The sequence below is a fragment of the Arvicola amphibius genome, chromosome 4, assembly GCF_903992535.2.
Source record: "Arvicola amphibius chromosome 4, mArvAmp1.2, whole genome shotgun sequence".
NCBI classification, from domain to species: Eukaryota; Metazoa; Chordata; class Mammalia; order Rodentia; family Cricetidae; genus Arvicola; species Arvicola amphibius.
In genome coordinates this window covers 12,557,338-12,573,843 of record NC_052050.1, presented here as the reverse complement: position 1 = coordinate 12,573,843, position 16,506 = coordinate 12,557,338, and the positions used below count along the sequence as shown (strand labels likewise).

Below are 16,506 nucleotides of genomic sequence, written 5' to 3'. Positions count from 1 at the left end.
AGGAGGAAGAGGAGGAGGAAGAAGAAGAGAAATACTCCTGGAGAATGAAAGAAACACAAGACATCATCAAAGCCGAGTGCGATGTCTAAGGAGAGCTTAGAACTGATAGAGCCTTGATTGCTTCCTGCTGCCCAGTGTGAGGCGACCCATATCTGACTAAAGAGCCCGTCTTCCAGGATGCCGCCTTTGGTTTGCTCTTCTGATTCGGAGCCATGTTCAGTGCCTGGCTGACATTCTGTATCGCCCGAAGCACATGCATCCTGTCTCTCCAAACAGACGGGACATCAACTGTTTCCGTTTATTGTTCCGACTTAGTGTGCAGGTCAGGGCCAGGCGGTGTCTGCTAGGCAAAGTACAGCAAAGCGACTGAATATCTGAGACTTTTAATACTCATTCTCGCTCCCTTATGAAACAATGACCCGTGCCGATTCTGCACACAGAAGTCACGCACCAGAGGTAATGTCATCCACTGTAATGCAATAGTCTTACAAGTTTTTCTGTGACCCAGACAGGCTGTGTGGTTACTGGGACCAAGTGCGACTGAATTCTAAGGCCGGGATGGGGAGGTCTTTGCCAGGAGCTGAGGCTTGATGTTCTTAAAAAACATCTCCATGTTTGTTCTGTTGTGTGAATTTGCTAGCATAGTTAATGATTCAAGGCCCATTTTATGAGCAGGGCTGGAGAGGTGGCTCGGTGGTTAACAGCACTGGCAGCTCTTCCAGAGGACCCAGGTTAGATTTTCAGTACACATATTACAATTACAGCTCACAACTCCAGTTCCAGGGGAAATCCAATGCCCTCTTCTGGCCTCTGCAGGTACTGCATACATGTGGTGCGCAGACATGCACATTGGCAAAAACAAACAAACCAAAAACACATACACATAAATAAAAAATAAAGGGAAATTTTCTTTTGAAAAGAAGGGACATTTTGACACACCTGTGTTCTAATTAGCGTTCTTCTATCACTGCGATAAAGGCCGTGACCAAAAGAAACTTGAGGAGCTCAGGGTTTGTTTTCCCTTATATGTCCATCAAAGGAAAGTGAGGGCAGGAACTCAAGTCAGCAACCGAAGCAGAGGCCTTGGAAGGACGCTGCTTACTGACTTGTTCCTTCTGGCCTGTTCAGGTTGCTTCCTTATACAAGCCCTGACCACCTGCCCAGGGGTGGAACCACTTAGGGTGAGCTGGGCCTTCCTATGTCAAGCACTGGTCAGAGAAGTGTCCACAGTCCAATCTGATGGGGACATTTTTTCATCTCAGGTTCCCTCTTCTCAGATGACTCCACATTGTGTCAAACTGACAAAACTCTAAGGAGCACGTCATGTGGCGAGCATTTAATGGCATCTCCTTTTTCAGTGACTTCTCTCTAGACCTGAAGTCACTTAGAAACTTTGGTGTCCTGTTCAGGGTCCCCACTGAAAGTATAGCAACAACACACCCATAGTGATCTGCTGGTGAGCAGGCAAGGCTATTTCTCTTTGGATCAAAACACCCCCTTCGATTTAGACTGTAATTTAGACCCTCTAAATCACAGGTCTCAGGGGGTGGGGAGGGTGGTGTCTTTAATGGACACTTGATAATGTCTAACTTGCAGGCTTGTCCTATATTTTCCATCTCTCTCTCTCTCTCTCTCTCTCTCTCTCTCTCTCTCTCTGTGTGTGTGTGTGTGTGTGTGTATGCATGCATGTGGGCATGTGTGTAAGAAAGAAAGAGAGAGGGTAGATAAAAGAGAGGAGACAGAAAGGAAAGAGGAGAGATAGTAGAGAGAAAAAGGAGAGAGCGAGAGGAGAGAATGAGAGAGCATGTGGTGGTCAGGGATCAACCTTGGGTGTTATTTCTTAGCCATTGTCCTCGTTTTCTTTCTTCTGAGGAGCGGTTTTGTTTGCCAGGAACTTGGCAGTAAGCTCTGGCAACACGTACCTCTCCATCTCCTCTGAGCGGGGGTTATAAATGCATCCCACCACATCCAGCTTTTGAAACATGGGTTCTGGGCACAGAATTCAGCCTTTGTGGTGGCAAGCTGTGCACTCCATAGACTGATCCAGCTCCTTAGCCTGTGTCCATCCTTTGGCGATCACGATGCAATGTTGTCACTGATGAAATGTCACCCTTGAGAACTGCACACATCAATTGAAAGGAGTGTCATAAGAGTATCGCATCATGTTTTAATTGCATCTATGACTGTATGTTGCGCTCAGTTTCGTGCCTGAGCTAGGCTATTTGCAACTTCACACAGGTTGGACACATGACAGAGGCATCTCTGATTATCATGGGTGAAGGGGTGATACTGTCCTCTAGTAAGGGACCGAGAATACTGCCCAGCATTTTATAAAGCACAGTTCCCAGGATGAAGATAATTTCAGTCCCTGGTGTCACATCATCGAGCAGGGTCAAGCAGCCCTGGCTTAGCTGAGAGCAGCAGCAGGAAGATGCCCCACTGTGTTAGAGCATGTAGGTCCAGGGAATTGAACTCAGGTCATCAATCAGGCTTGGCAGCAAGCGCCTTCTCCCACTGAGCCATCTTGCCCTCCCTCAAGTAAGAAGTCTAAAACTGCTCTCTTGTTCTTAAATGCCCCGCCCCCATCCCCACCCCCAGAACTCGGGTGGAATTCCTGCTGTACAAGCTACAGGCAGAAACATATTTTTCCCAACATCCTTGAAGAGGCATCCTTGCTACCTTATCCTGGATTAGTCTGATTTGATTTACCTTTGGGCCTGAAAGTTGCAATCGCATTTAAGAAGACACCATTTATAATATCTTCCTGTTAATGAATTCCGGCCTCTCTTCCCCGAGTTTCTTCCTGAGCAGATTTGCCCATGGTCTCTGGGACAGAGGACACCTGCCAAGAGAGGAAAGGCTAAGAGCAATCATTGTGATTTGGAGTTACCCAGTTGCAAACTCCTTTGAGTCCGGTGCCAGCCTTGGCTAAATCACTGTCCCCTGAACAAATGCTGTTTAAAAACCCAAAGGCAGCTGCGTGGGAGTGAAGTCCAAGATGGCAGCAAGGACAATGGGCTCCTGCTGGCTTCCCGCCCGCTGTGTTTTGATCAGCCAAAGGCTTGATTCTCTGTCCCTTCTGTGTGGAGCCAGATGAAAGCCACTGTCGGCAACCATCCTGCCTGTGATAAAGGGGTGTTTACTCACAGAATGTCACTGTGGACAGCCTCACCCAGGCCTCCAGCAAACGGCCAGATCTGGAATTGCTCAGAGAGGACAAAATGGATGAAGCCAACTCGGCATCTGCAAGGCTCATCTGAATGAATCAGTCTTGGTGGTGCTGGGTCCCGGTGCCCTTGGATTGTGTCATTGACAGACCTCAGGTCAGGTCGGGGTGCAGGGAAGGAGGTATAAATAGGACAGGGGCGGGGTGCAAGAGAGAAAGGAGTGGAGGGTTGGGGAGATGGTTTAGCCAGTCACGTGCTGGCCAGGCATGCATGAGGACCTGAGTTATCCCTAGATCCCATGCACAAAAGCTAGGCTTGGGGCTAGCAGAATGGCTCCATGGGCACTTGCTGTCAAGCCCCAAGGCCTGAGTTCAAGCTCTGGGCTTGAACCCACATGATAAAAGGAAAGATCTAGCTCTGCAAGTCTTTTGAGCTCCACATGTGTGCACAGGCACATACATGCACACACGCATGTACATAACACTAACATGCAATTAAACAAAGCTGGGTTTAGTGGTACCCATTTGTAACTCAGTGTGGGGAGGCAGAGACAGGAGGATTCTTGGCTTCACTTCACTGGTCTAGGTGAATCAATGAAGCCAGGCCAATAAGAGACTGTGTCTCACAAGCATGGTGGATGGCACGTGAGGAGCAGCAACTGAGATTGGCCTCTGAATTCCTCTGTACACATCTATACATATGAACATGCACACATACATGTATCACACACATACACATACACATGCATGCACGCATGCACAAGGTGGGCTGGGGGGGAAGGAGACTGTGGTATGCAGAAGGTTGAGTGGGGCTCAGCTGAAGAGCACCTAGGTGGTGTTAGTATCTAGGTACACCTTGGCCCTGCCCCCTGGGAACCTGGCACCTCACCTCTCTGTGTATGGCAAGCAGGAAGATGGCTTGGTGGTTAAGAGTACTGCCTGCTCTTCCAAAGGTCCTGAGTTCAATTCTCAGCAACCGCATGGTGGTTCACAACCATTGGTAATGAGAAAATTAATTATACAGGTACAAAGGTCCCTTCAAGAGTCAAGCTCCACCCACTTCCAATCCCCCCTTCTGAAGAGGCAAGCAGACCTTTGCCTCTCTCTCTCTCTCTCTCTCTCTCTCTCCCTCCCTCCCTCCCTCTCTCTCTCTCTCCTTTCCCTTCCTTCCCCTCTATCCTTTATCTCAATAAACTCCACACTCTGTCTGTGTAGTGTGTTTGTCTCTCCCTCACCCACTGCAGTTTGGACCCACCTGCCGTGGGACCTGCCGCCAAGGTCCCAACTCATGCCATATCATAACAGGTGGGGCACATAAGGTTGGACTTGTCACCTGCCAATCGTAAGTGGGCAGTGAAGTTAGACTCAAGCCTAGTGGGCCCAAAGAAAGAGAATGCTGTCCATGAGAGCTTCCTGGAACAGCTGTTATCACCCACCTGCCCTTGCCAGAATCTGTAGGGATCTCCCAGGCCGGACCATGTTTCTGCTTGCTGTTTGGACCACGGGTATGTTTTACTCCTTCAGAAAGGGCATGTGCTACATTCCTAACTAACCCAGGTAAAATGAGAGCACTGAGACCATCACATGTTCTCAGGGGCCCAGAGCCCAGAGCTGCCTTCTTCAGGGGCCCAATAGTACATTCTTCATCTATGCTTGTGAATGAGGTGCCCGCCTGGGATGGAAAGCCTCCAAAAAAAAGGTTCTGCCAGCCATCCAGAAGTAGGGCAGCCATGGCTTCAGTGTGAGGAGCTGGCCAGCCGCCATGGGCAGAGCAGAACCTTGCAGAACACCCCCTCCCTGCAAGCCTGTGGCTGGAGTTCCCGCTCACCTCCTCACTAGAGAGCCTCAAATGGGCTTTTGAAACATTTCCTTCCAACTCAAAAGCATCAAAGAGGGCATGTCCATAATCCCACCAATCAATCACACGCATTATTTACATTCCTCCAGAGCTCCTTCCATTTTTCATCTGTACAAATATATGTTTTATGTATTTGTAATGGGGGGCATATATACTTCAATCGACACTACTTCCTCTATACCCCCCTCAAATTATTACCTAAGTTTTCAGTTGTCCAATATAACATTGAGGTAATCACCAACGTTTTCTTTACTGTCCCAGTAGAATTCAATATTTCTTTTGCTTTTAGATTCCTGTTATTCTAAAGACGTAATAAGCATCTAAATACAGCTAAGTTTTTTTCTACTTATTTTGAGTTATTTCCCTGGCACAAATTCCTAGGAGTGGGAGTATTAGGTGAAAGGGAATGACTGTTTTTATAGCTGTTAATATATATGGCCAAATTATTTTCCAAAAGGGTTGTATCAGTTTTCATAGCTATAAGAGATGTAACAGTCTGTTTCAGTAGGATGGAGACAGGACTTAAAACTTTTGAAATAGATTGCAATAGATTTGCCATTTCCCACTCATAATGAATTTCCAACACAAAGGGACTCATTTTTTTTGGCTTGTTTTATTTTAATGATTTACCCACCCAGGCCACAGGCAGCCTACTATGTACAGACAGAGGGGAGCTTTCTTTCTTGGTCTCTTCCTCCTTGGATAGAGTGTTGATGGTTTCCTCTTTCTTGGCCTGGAGGTGCTCCTAGACCCGTGAGCCTCAGCCTGGTCAGCCAGGAGCTTCTTGCAGAATCCATGAGTGCTCCATGAGAACCCACTTGTTTTTGAAGACATTGCCTTTGACCCTCAGGTACAGGCTGTGATGCATAAGGTGAATGGAGACTGTGCTTTCATTTCCTGGCTGCCCAGACCCAAATAATCCCACAGGAACTGTATTAATTACAACACTGATTAGCCAATAATTTAGGCATATCTGTAGCTAGCTCTTAGATCTTAAATTACTGCATTTCTACTATTTTATATTTTACCACGAGGCTTGTGGTTTCTTACCCCACATCTTGCTTTCTTGGGTGGCTACATGGCGTCTACCTGACTCTGCCTTCTTTCTCCCTGCATTCAGTTTAGTTTTCCCACCTAGTTATACTCTGCCCTGCCATAGGCCAAAGCAGTTTCTTTATTAACCAATGGCAATAAAGCATATTCAAAGCATATAGAGGGTAATCCCATATCAACATATGGCAGTCAGTCTTCTTAGATCCACGGTCAGCACAAGGATCTGCATCCTTCTCATCCAGGTCACCTTGTTGGGCATTCAAGCATTGGCACTACTCTTCCGCTTCCCTATACCCAGATGCCTGCCCTTCTGTCAAGCCCATGTTTTTTCAGCATCAAGCCTGGGAATGGACTGTCACAGGCTTCCAGATGATCAGCCTACCTTTGATCAGCTTCCGGATCTTCTGAGAGTTGACATTGGCAATTTCATTGGTCTTACTGGAGTCCCACCAGACATTTTTACCACAGTGGAGAACACTAGAGGCAAGTCCCTTCTGCAGCCTGAACATACTCATGGCTGCGGATACAGCAGTGAAAGCCACAAAGCAACTTTTTAGCCGAGCTTCGCATGGTTTTCATGAACAAATACTGGTTTTTGTTTGTCTGTTTGGTGGTGTCGGGGAGACAAAGTCTTGCTATATAGACCAGGCTGACCTTAAATGTATAGTCTTCTTCCTGCATCAGCCTCTGTAGTGCTTGGATTATAAATACACTGCCACGTGTAGTTACCACGCTATTTTGAACCAATCAATCAATCTCGCTCTACATCTGTCTGTCTCCTTCCCTCTCTCACTTTCTTTCTTTCCTCCTTCCCTTACTTCTCCTCTTATCACTCTGTCCCTCTCTTCCTCCCTTCCTCCTTTTTTTTCCCCTGTAAAGACAGGATCCCTGGTCAAGTCTAAGCTGGTCTTAAATTTGCTGTATAGTTGAAAATGACCTTGAATTTTTTTTTATCCTCCTCCTTTCCCCGCTCCACCTCCCGTGTGCTGGGATTGTAGACACACACCACCACACATAATTTATGAGGCGCTTGGATGGATCCCAGGGATTTGTGCATACTAGGCAAGCAGGCTACCAGCAACATCCTCACCCATATTTTGAATGTTTGTAATTCTTCCTTTGCTAGTGTCTTTGCACTTCTATAGACCATTATTGGAAGAGGCAGACTAAAGCACCGGTAAATAATAAAGGAGTCAGAGAGGCTGTGAATTTGGTACTGATTAATGTGGGTGCCACCAGATGTTGAGAAGGCAAGAAAGGATTCAAGTCTCTCTCTCTCTCTCTCTCTCTCTCTCTCTCTCTCTCTCTCTCTCTCTGTCTCTCTCTGTGTGTGTGTGTGTGTGTGTGTGTGCCCATGTACTCTCATATTCATGTGTGCACATGTGTGCCTGCACATACAGGGTCTACCTGAAATATTATTCCTCTGGAGTTGTCCACTGCATTTTTTAAACAGACAGGGTCTCTCATGAAACCTGAGGCTTGCTTATTAAGCAAATCTGTCTGGTCAGTGAATGCCAGGACTGGGATTGCAGATACACACCACGCACCATGCCTGGCTTTTCACACGGGTACTGAGGAGCCCATGCCTGGGCAGCAATTACTTGACTGACTGAGCTATCTCCCCTACCCCAGGATTTCAGGTTTCTGACGGGGTGCTTGATGGTGGAGTCTAACAGAAGACCGGGGCATGGGAGAAAATGAGGTTGGTCATTAGGGAACTGTCGCTGTGTCCACAGGGAAGAGGGAGAGGTGGGAACCCTGGATTCACACAGTCCAATTCTACCACTGAGAGCTGCACAGGCCTGGCATACTTCACAACCTGGATTCTAGTCTCTTTTCCTAAAAAACTAGCTGAAGGCACATGCTTTGTAGAGATTTCGTGAGCGTCAGAGAGGATGACATAGGCAACAAGAGAATACAGGCTGGCGACACCATGCCCCTGTGTGATGGCTAAGCCTTGTCAGCTTGAAGAGGGACACTCAACTGAAGAGTTGCCGCCCTCAGATTAGTCTGGGGGTGTGTCTGGGGGCGTTTTTTTTTTTTTTTTGATTGATGGTAGCTGTATGAGGGCCCAGTGCATTGTGGGTGGTAGAACCCCTAGCCAGGTGAGCTGAGCTGAGGGAGAAAGGCAGCCGAGCCCAAGAGAGGGAGAAAGTCAGCATACAGCATTCCTCGCTGGTTCGCTTGACTGTAGGTTGATCAAAGGGAAAACAACAAGGCAAGATTTTGTCTTTTTCAGATGTGTGTGGTGTGGGAGAAAGTGTGGGAGCCCGTGGAGGCCGGCGGTTAGTCTCGGGTACCGTACAGAATGCCATCCGCCTCCTTTAATACAAGGTCTCTCACTGGCTTGGCATTTGCCAATTGGGCTAGATTGACCAACTAGGGTTCCTCTAGTCTATGTCTCCCCCGGTGCTGTGAATACCGAAGAGTGTCACCATGCCGGAATTTTCCACTCAGGCTCTGGGGAGTCCAGCCTTTGTCCTGTGCTCACAAGATAAGCCCTTTCCCGTCTGAGCTACCTCTCCAGCCCCAAGTGGTTATTTTAAGTAAATTTCCCCTTCCAGAGTCTGCGCAAGATCACAGGCTCTAGAATATTAGTCAGTGCCACCCTTGCTCTGCTGACTTGAAGACTCAAATCCCCGGCATTGGACACCTGATCAACTATGTCCGGAGAGGCCGGTTGGGCGGCTGATGGAAAGAGCATGCACTGGGGGTTTGGGAGAAGGGAGGTCCAAATGCAGCTCTGTCGTTCCCTGGCTAAGTGATGGTACATAATCATTCGACCGCTCCAAGTCCCAATTTCTTCATCCGTCAAATGGGCTAGTAAGGTACCCACCTTCCTCCCTGGGTGGTTCTGAGATATGAAAGTCTTATACAAAAAGCTCTCAGTAAGTGCCTGACCTACTAGGAGGAGCTAGAGGGGATGAGCAAGCAGGGCTGCATGCGTGCTTTCAAAACATGATTCCTGGCCTTGGGAAAAAAAAAATAATGTATTTAATTTTACATGCATTGGTGTGAGGGTGTCGGATTCCCTGGGACTGAGTTACAGACAGGTGCGAGCTATCATGTGGGTGCTGGGAATTGAACTCAGGTCCTACTGGAAGGGCAACTCATGCTCTTAACCACCAAGCCATCTCTCCAGCCCTGATTCTCAGCTTTTTGAAGCTAAGGCACCTCCCTGCTTACACGTGAATTGAGTGGATGCTGAAATCACTTGGTATCTAAGGCACCCTCTTTGATGGGTGTCAAAGACTGTCCTGGTGAGTGTGGCTTTCCCTTTGCAATGACTAGCTTAGCAAGGGGCACCTTATCTTGGGCTTTTTCCTTCCTGCTCTTCTGATGAGCAAGGACTCTGGAGTGAAGAATGTCGACAGGCACCTGGGATGGCCACACTTAAGTGTTTAACACACCATTTAGCTCTTTACATTAGCACTCACCTTAGGGAGCTGTTGGTAGTTAGAAGGACCACCCAGGTGGCTCCTCCCCCAGTGTTGCCACCTGCTCAGTCACACCTGTCCAACATCCTCCTTCCAGCGGAGCTGGGTCTTAGGTAGTGAGGCCCTTCTTAGATTCCCTACGAGAAGTGTGGGAAATCATTGGAATAGCCACTGAAGGATCAGAATGGGACTCTGTTTGTCAAGGGCTTGCCCTGCAAGCATGAGGACCCGAGTGGGATCTCTAGCACCCACATAATAAAAGGAAAGTTGGATGTATGCTTGTGATTCCAGCGCTGGGGTGGATGGAGGAGGCAGGCAGACTCCTGGGGCTTGCTGGCCTGCCAGCCTACGGGTCTAATCCACAGTGAGAGATTCTGGCTCAAAACAACAATGGATTTTGCTTGAGGAGGAACAGCACTCTACAAGGCTGTTCCCTGGTCTCTGCATGCTACACCCTTGCACATTCAATACACGTGTGTGAGCACTCACGCGTGCGCTCCCCCCCCACACACGTGGGACTGAGCTGATACAGTGTTTTGGCTTTTGAACCTGCTGCTGTCTTTCCACCTCTCCTTTCCCCAGCCTCTAATCTCAGATTCCAGCAAGAATGGACTTGATGGCTCTAAGCCAGTTAAAATGTCAGGTCAGAGTTTCTTTTGAGGCTAGGGGAGAGTCACTGCCTTCCATGTCTCCTCTTGGATGGGGTTGCTCCTGAGGCGTTAGTGGACTGTGTGTGCAGCTTCTGTGCCGGTCTCAGCCGCACTCCTAATTAATCCCCTGGAATCTTGGGCACTTTTTCCTTCTGTCCTCGGCTCAGATGAAGGTGTACTAACGACTCCCAGCCTCTGAGCTTCCAAATGAGACCCACTTCCTCTTCTAGCGCTGCTATAATGTTACTGGAATGGGCCCGTTCCCTTTGATCTCCTATGGTTCTTAAACCCAGCAGTTGTGTGTCCGAACATCAATAGAATCAGGGCTTCAAGCCCCCTCTTTCATTATCTTTCTCAAAGATTAAAAAGGAAAAGAAAAAAAAAAGAGCAAAAGAGGGGAGGAAATTTCCTAGGCTTTGTAGATGAGGTAATGTGTTTTTCAGTAATTTCTTTATCTGATTTCAGAGGATCAACAAAGCTGTTTATTAATACAGACCTACTTGGACACCCCCCCCCCCATTTTAAAAATGGCTTTTATTTTGTGGGAGAAAATGAAACAGGGTTTCAGGTACCTAGGATGGCTGCGAACTTCCTGTGTAACTGAAGCTGACCTTGAACTCCTGACCCTCCCGTCTCTACCTCCAGAGTGCTGAAGTTACAGGCGTGTACAACCGTGCCTGTTCCTGACGGTGACTTGTTCTAAAAATAAAATACACCTCAAACCGTCCTGCTCTCTCTCTGCTATGAACATGGCAGGGATGTGTGTGTGTGTGTGTGCGCGTGCGTGTGTGTGTGTGTGTGTGCGTGTGGTGTGTTCCTGTCTTGTCTATGTTGTGGGTAAGGAGCCGCATCTCTAGTTACAAGCTTTGGAAACCTTGAAGGGTCTGAGCACTTTGTGGATCAAGGATAAGACCCCACCTTTCCAGAGGTCTACCCTAATATTCCAACAGGAACTTTCTGTTCTTGGCAAAGCGAGAAGAGCAGACTTCTAGATTAGAATAATTAAATATCTGACCCGTGACTCCTCGGATGCCTGCGGCTTCACAGGCTTTGATGTGGGCAGCTCACTGTAGGATGGAAAAGTTCAGCTTCTTCCCAAAGGCCCTCAGCGATGGAGACGACAGGCTAGCAGGGTCTTGAAAACAAGCAGCCAGGGACCCCAGGCAGAGCGAGGGGCAGGAGGAACGGGAGCCAGCATGAATCCTGTCAGCCCATCGTCATTTGGCTAGTGCACGAGTCACGGACTGGCTACCACCAGCCTCTGCCGTCTTATCTTGAGTCTTCCAGACCCACACTGTCTACACTCGTGGGCCTTTCCCACCTCCTCCCTGTTCCCCATCTCGTCGCGTGGGCTTTGGCCAGGACCACTCTCACGGTGGTTTCCATTCTTCTTTTGTATTTAACTCCCAACCATTCTTCAGCTCTGTTGCATAGCTGGATCGGAGGAGCAAACCTGCAACAAAAGCCCTTGGGAGCTCCAAGCTTGATACCACGAGTCTCTTTTCTGCTACTATCCCCAGAACCCTCCCATTACACGGCTCTGCCTTCCTGAAACCAGGAAGGTGAACATGGAGGTGTGTGCTGGCCAAGCCTAGAAGAGGCTTGCCTCATGTCTTTCTTAATCCCATTGGCTAATACTAGGCTCTGTATCCTGATACAGTGTTCAAACGACATGATACTGTCCGTTCTTTGGGACATGGCTAGACAGAGCTGGGACCCTAAAGCTCCCACAGCCTCCGCTTCTGGATGCTCAGCGTTGCCACAGAAAGCCAGGTGTTTAGCTAGCCGTCCTTTATGTAGTGGATTCTATGCCACGGCCCCTCTTGCGTCAGCCGCTCACCTGTGCCCCGTGAAGGTGCTTCGGACGAGCTAAGCGAAGATTGTAGGACTTCGCCTGCACTGCAAAGCAGTATGGGAAAGTACGTTTAAGACCACCGAAGGGGAAAACAACCCAAGCGTAATGAATGTTGTCAAAGGTTTGTGTGGCTTAAAAAGAGCGATTGTCCCCGGAGGAAGCTGCTGGTCTGTTAGGAGACCCGGCAGGATTTAGGATGATGTTAAGGGGACAAGAAGGGACTAAAGAGAGATCCCCGGATTCCACGCCAAGTGTGTTAAAGGAATACTGCCATTTGTTGTTTTCAAAGTTTGATGAAAACCGTTGGATTATGAAACTCAAGATGATAAAAATACACTTTTTCTCTTGGCCAAACTCTAAATATAAATTCTTTCAACCCTTCACATTGTTTTCTACAAGTTTGCTTTGTTTTCCCCTTGAACTTATTTAAAAAAAAAAAAAAAAAAAAAAAAAAAAAAAAAAAAAAAAAAAAGAATCAGACAGCCATAGGAGCTCTGAGCAGCAGATGGCGGGGTAGGGAGTTTCGGATAAGCTCTGGCCACCTCCTGCTGCCCAGGCGTGGAGCCCAGCTGCTTCTGCCAGAACTGGGGGCCTCTGTTCCTATCAGGCAAGACAATGGTCTGAACAAGGCCCCTTGGTTGTTGGTGGGGTGCTGTGAGCTGGGAAGCCAGCAGCATGAAGATTTCCTCTTCTTCCTGCCTGGCAGGATATACGTTCAGGGATGCCTCAAATGCTGTCAGCCCCAGGCGTCTTCCAAAGACTCTCAGTCAGTGGTGGTAGCAGCGGCAGGGGAGGGGGGCAGCAATACTTCATGCCCCATACTGACAAAGCATTGGCATCTTTACCAGCCTGCGGGAGACAGAGGATGTTGCCTAGTGAGTGTTGTTAGCATTCAGACTGAGGGGTGACGTTGGGGAGGGGCTCCTAAATACAGCAGACTTGAATCTGGCTGCAGGGTGTTGTTTCTAAGTCACTCTTCAGATGTTTGCGGAGAGAGAATGGGTCCAGCTGAAATACATTGGAGGCGAAGTCGCGGGGGTAGAGAGAGAGAGAGAGACAGGAATTTGAGGCCCAAGTCAGAAGAGTCTTGTCATAAGGTCATGAGACTTCAGGAGGCCAGAGAAGGGAGCAAAGTGTTGACATAATTTTCCCAACTGCTCTTCCTTCAGTCTTTCATGATGCCCGAATGTTCCGTCTGTTTTCTCTCCTGGGTTGCTTGCTGAGTTTAGGCTAATGATACTGTGGTAATGACGCTTCCTCAAATTATGATGGCTCGACAGAGTGAAATTCATGCTCTCCTTTCCACTCCCCATGCCTCCTCAGCGGCTGCCAGGTATTGTGAACCATTTTCACCAAACTGAGACCTTCTTGGAGGATGTTAGCTCATAAGACTAAGGATATTAATAAAACGTACATGCCCAGGAGGCTCAGAAAGTCACAAGATTCTCTGGGCTTCACTTGAGTTCCATAAGCAGTAGACAGTTTCTGGGGAGAGCACGGTGTCTTCGGTGCAGCTGCCTGCAAGTCAGGCAGGAAGCTCTGGAAACCCAGCTTTCATGAGTTGTTGCCCCTGTTGGGCTAGTCCCTTTGGTGGTGCAGCTGTCTTTGAGTCACCTATGAGTCTCCAAGTCATCCCAATAACTCATTGGTTCACCAACCTGGGCTTGAGTATAATTATGTTTTAGGATCGTCATTGGTACCCCATCTAGGGTGAAAAGAAATGTATCCACAGCTCTCCAGGATAAGTCAAAGTAGCACGTGTTCTACTAGAGGGAGAGCGACTGCTGTCATGGTTACCAGCCACCGCAGCAAGGGGCAGAGAGTCCTAAAGGGCCTCTCGCTGCAGTCTAACTCTCCAGTGTGAAGCAGTTCTTCTTGGGGTAGTGAACATGAACTAGTTACTTGGTCCTCAGTAACAAAGGAGCTGGGAAATGGAAGCCTATGCTGGTAAAATCTAGAAACATTAAGCCAATAACCTAGAGTTTTCTGTTGTCCTTGGTGCTTTATGGGGGTCTCATTCTATGGCAGAAGCTAAGGGAGGGATCCTTTGGGATGTAGGCAGGTCTCTTATCTTCCACCTTAAGCATTAGTGGAAGAAGGCATCCTCAGGCTTTTCAGAGTGAAGAATCTCCAAATTAGATACAGTTCAGAATGATACAGAGGCCCTGCACCGGAGCTCCATGTCAGCTAATGGTCTTTATGTTTCTTTTTTTCTCCATGGAAAATTGTATTTTTCCAACACATACTCTTTCATCCTACACGCTCTTATTTATTGGACGGTGGGGCCTACGGCCCTTGCCTTCAGTCTGGGAAGACCTGTATTCAGTGCCTCAACCAATAGTCGAGGACAGAGCGATGCTATGTGACTTCTGTGATCATAGCATGAAATGACCACCTACTTCCATTTCGTTGTCTGACGACACTTGTACTTAGGAACCATGAAATCCAGCCACCACGTTGTGAGGAAGTCCAAGCTAGCCCATGTGGAAAGACCACACAGAGAGCCATGTGTTGACCAGCAGCCCAGCCGAGGTCCTAGCTGACAGATGCTATCTCTCTCCTGATAGGTATGTGTGAGAGATACCTTCAAAGGGTCCCAGTACTGGGTGGCAAACTATTTTTGCTCTCAAGACTTCCCATCTGAGACATCAGACAGTGTGGAGCAGAGAACAGCAACTTCTCCTGCCCAAATCACTGCCCATATGTCAGGCTTTAAGGGTGGTAACTTTATGTCAGTATATTTTGGGATGGTTTGTTACATAACAATAAAAAATGAATCTGTTCCTTACATGTCTACCCAGGGGTTTAACCATCCTGGCCTTTGCAGGCAATAGCAAAGTGGCAGAAGGTTGTAGCAATTCAGACAGAGCTGGGAACAAGAGGCAGAGCCCATTCTGCAGAAAGCTGGGACAGCATAAGTCTAAGAAGTAAATAGTGAGGTGCCAGGATGGACAGGAATACTTACTCAGAGGATGGTTACAAAGAGATGGCATCTCCCGACGAGACTACAAAGAGAGGCCAGCACATCAGGAGTCTCAGTAATTAAAAACAATAAATCAAGTCCACATGTTCTTAAGTTTATCCCATTCATCTACCATGACATATCTATGTCTGAGACAACCCGGAAGGTTCAACCCTTGGACTCTGTAGTTCTTTGCTGGAAGATGCTGACGAATGACCATCAGACCCACGGACTTTATGTCCCTGTCCTGCCTTTGCATCCTTGTTTGTAAGATGAAGTTCCAACAGCTACCCATGAGGAAGCCGTAGAGTGAGAATTCCATGCTGGCATGTAGCAACTGCTCAGTAGGCAGGGATGGTAATAATCCTACTTCGACTTGAAATATTTCAAGTGCTATCATGTGGATGAAGACTTTGATCTATTGTGTGTAGCTCAAGGGTGTGTAATTATGACCGGTGGTTAGAAGTTACCGGAAAAGAAGATTTTGGTTCAACCTGGAAGGACTGTTTTGTAATGAACATGCTGGAAAAGAAATGGGTTGAAGTCTTTTGGAGCAAAGGTATAGAGGAAATTCATGCACTGGATGGGAGCTGGCTTTGAATTTGGGTTTTATCCAGTGGTCTGTCTTTGGGATGCATGAGCCACTGCAGTTAACCTGCAGTGATCAGGAATTATGTGCCCACAATTTACCCCATGTCACGAATTCGGTTAAAGCCTGGAAAATCTTAGAAGAGTCAATCTGCCATCCTGAGATGTCAGAATATGTGTGGCATTTCTCACTGAAAAAGCTAGGAAGGGAAGAGACCGACGGAGGAGGGGAGGGGAGACAAAGATCAGGATATTGTAGAAGGATGCTGAGGGATGTGAAGGAGACTGGAGAGAAGCTGAATTTTGACTGGTCCATTGGGACCAGAAAGCAGATGCAACTCTGGACATCTGAAGCTGGAAACTATGCCATTACTCAGTCCATTTTCTCTGAGGCTTTCTACCCTGGCTCTATCCTTTCTTCTTTCCCCTGATTGGCTTTATCTGTGGGAGACCACATGGAGCCAGGCTACCCTGTGACCATAGATTGATGTCATCCTGCTCCAGCCACAGACAGCCTGGCACGCTCTCCAGTTTATAATCAGCCAGTTCTCATGGCAGTGCTGATTGGCCCCTACTGGACTAGGCATGTTGTCGGCCAGTCAAAGTGGCCGACAGGATTATGTTGCGTGAAGTGCTTGCTCCTAAGATGGTTGTTCTAAAGTGGAGAAGCAGGACAGGCAAGCTGGACAGGGCTGGGACCTCTGGCTGAGGGAGGGATCATAGCTATCTTTTGGTGCTTTGACAGGGACTGGTGCGATATGTTCCTTCAGCTGAGGTGGTCTCCCCCTCCCACCTGAGAAAATCTTTGTTTGGAGTGGGATGTTCGACTAAACAGTCTTTATAGGGTTGGAGAGAGAGTTCAGTCAGTAAAATGCTTACCTCATATGCGTAGGACCTGGTTTTGAGCTCCAGAACCTGTGTGGAGCTCCAGAGGCCT

General features: G+C 47.9%; 1 pseudogene; it reads right to left on the bottom strand.

Moving 5' to 3' along the window:
- Nucleotides 1-5,637: 5,637 nt before the first annotated feature.
- LOC119811380 lies at nucleotides 5,638-6,592 on the bottom strand (annotated as a pseudogene).
- Nucleotides 6,593-16,506: the final 9,914 nt, after the last annotated feature.